The following is a 2745-nucleotide window of genomic DNA, read 5'->3' on the forward strand; positions in this document are numbered from 1 at the left end:
CCTCTATTTTTTACCATGATATTAGTTATAGTTTTTAAAAAGGGATAACATGTTTTTATTTCAGTTCATATCAGATTCATAATAGAGTTTATATTTTTAGGAATTTTTTTTTGTTGTAGGTGATACAAATAAGTTTCTATGGAATCATCAGTTTTCAGCATTGGATGGATGCATACCTGAATCCAAAATCTCAGTCAGGTGAGTTTGAATGGTCCAAAGGTATATAATATTTTAAGTCTCATTTTATGTTATCGTTGTAAATGTACTCACAAATTGATTAGTAACATGTTTACGATGAACGATTTGTAAAATTTAGACTAAATCTTTTTTCAATTGAAATTCATATTGGTAAACCATTATGTCACGATTCTGTATTTGAAAACAAAATATTCCAAACAGATCTGAATCAATTTTGGTATTTCTTTTAACCTATTTTACAACTTTTTACACTTTACACTTCTAAGAATTCCTATAGTATACAAGTTTGTCTTTGTATCAACAAGGTAATCTAACTCTTCCATAAAAAAACTGTTCACCTCCTTTACTTTTCAGATTACTGTATTTAAAAAACCAGAAAAAGCACAAAAATACAAAGACACACTTTTCCTCTTTTTATAAACCTTTAATTTTGACCTTACCCATAATCTTTGTTCCACTTTTCACCATTCATAAAAACCTTTTCCTTTTAATTTTGGCTTTCAGAAGTACCTTTTCCTTTTAATTCCTTTTTTGAAAGTAAATAAAAATGTTCAAGGACGTTAGGTCAAGTCACTTTGATTTCTACTCACAACCATACTTTTGTAAACCTTTTAAAGACCGGAAATATCTTTCTTTTTTACAAAGTTATATAAATTTTTAAGTCTCATTTTATCTTATCATTGTATATGTACTCACAAATTGATTACTAACATGTTTAGGATCACTGAATTTAAAATTTAAACTAAATCTTGGTTCATATGATTTTGATCTTCGTAAACCATTACACTTTACACTTCTAATAATTCCAAAAGTATACAAGTTTGTCTTTGTATCAACAAGTTAATCAAACTCTTCCCTAAAAATACTGTTCACCTCCTTTACTTTTCAGACTACTATCTTTAAAAAACCAGGAAAAGCACAATAATACAAAGACAAACTTTCCACTTTTCGCCATTCAGTTTATTAACGGTCAAGCCCTTTTGTTTGAAAAATATACTAACATTAATTCAATTTTTTTAAAGTAAATCAAATTTTTCAAGGACGTTTCACAAAGACACTTTGATTTCTACTCATAACCATACTTTTGTAATCACTTTAAAGACCGGAAACCTGTTTTATTTTTACAAAGATCAATAATTTAAACCTTTACAACAGTAGTCCTTAACAATAGTAAATGATATTTGATATACATATGTATTTAAATACTTTTAAGAACAAGTATTAACTTAAAAAAGTCTACATACCCAATTGATATTCATACAGCCTATTAAGGCCCTTAACAGACAACACTTATAAAAACAGAATAATACAAACAAAACTGAAAGCCTAAAATGGGTCTGAATTCTTTGTTCCTTTCAAAATTTGACTTTCAACGGTTCATGGTTTGAAATTTGCAGGTTATGTAAGGTTTAACCTTTTTGTCGGTCAACTATAAGGACAAATACACCATTTCAAATTGTTTCACCTTTTAGTTAATCTACTACCTATCCAAGAAAGAAAACTAAATCTGATGACTTTCATATACCTTATATAGTTTTGTTTTTTTCTTTCAACCCTCATTATTTATATCCACTCCCCCTTCCTCCTTTTTCACCAACTACAATTCTCCTTCTTCCATTTGATCTTTGAAGCAACTTACTGAACTAATGGAGCACGGGTAGGGAATTGAATTTTTATACATTTACTGTTTCATATGGTATTTTATACATAGTAATATTAACGCATATTTCTTTGATATAGTAACATCACCTATTTGAAGGATTTGGATTTGGCTCGCCGTGATTACACTGTGAAGGTTCGTGTACTCCGTTTATGGAAGCAACCCATGTATAACAATCCAGAGCAGTTTTACTCAATCGAAATGATCGTTGTTGATGAAGAGGTATATATTTCTCATATGAAGAAGAGTTATTTGAAATAACGAACAAATTTAAATATTTTACTTATCCGTTTAATTTAAAGTTTTATCCAGTCAGTCAGTTTGTCTCTTAGTTTGTTAAAGTGTTATCAAGAAGGGTTTTTTGAAATAAAGTGAAATATTTTTAAACAAACTTATAACCTTTGCATCCAGTCAGTTTGTTAAATTTTTGGTTATCTAATTACTTATCCGTTTAATTTAAAGTGTTATCCTTCTGCTTATGAACATCTCACTGTAACATGTAAAAATGAAGTTTCCTGTCTCTTTTCTCTGTAATCTCCTCAAAGTATTTATATGTTTTGTGCTTATTATCCTTATTATTTTTACTTTTCATGTTTTATTTGACAGGGAACCACCATGCAAGCCAATGTTCTCCGAAGATGGTTTCTGAGATTTGAACAACTTTTGAATGAATCAGGTATATTATTATAACCTTTTAAAGTTGTTTAACTTATATTTAATGCAACAACTTGCCTGTTTAACTGTTTCATATTAACTTATTTACAGCTGCTTTAGTTATAATAAAAGGTTATTTTTTACAGCTGCCTTGGTTGTTTATGTGTTTGTTTTTAAATTATTTTTAGTCACATGTCATTAATTTAGGACTTGTAATATCATGTTACCCCTAG

General features: G+C 28.6%; 1 long non-coding RNA gene across 1 annotated transcript; it reads left to right on the top strand.

Annotated features, from left to right (window-relative positions):
* Window positions 1-1625: 1625 nt before the first annotated feature.
* LOC110914776 lies at window positions 1626-2500 on the top strand. The gene is made up of 3 exons (XR_002578580.2): window positions 1626-1855; window positions 1939-2080; window positions 2465-2500. It is a non-coding gene; the product is annotated as an uncharacterized LOC110914776 (long non-coding RNA).
* Window positions 2501-2745: the final 245 nt, after the last annotated feature.

This window comes from Helianthus annuus, chromosome 15 (assembly GCF_002127325.2).
Source record: "Helianthus annuus cultivar XRQ/B chromosome 15, HanXRQr2.0-SUNRISE, whole genome shotgun sequence".
Taxonomy (NCBI): Eukaryota; Viridiplantae; Streptophyta; class Magnoliopsida; order Asterales; family Asteraceae; genus Helianthus; species Helianthus annuus.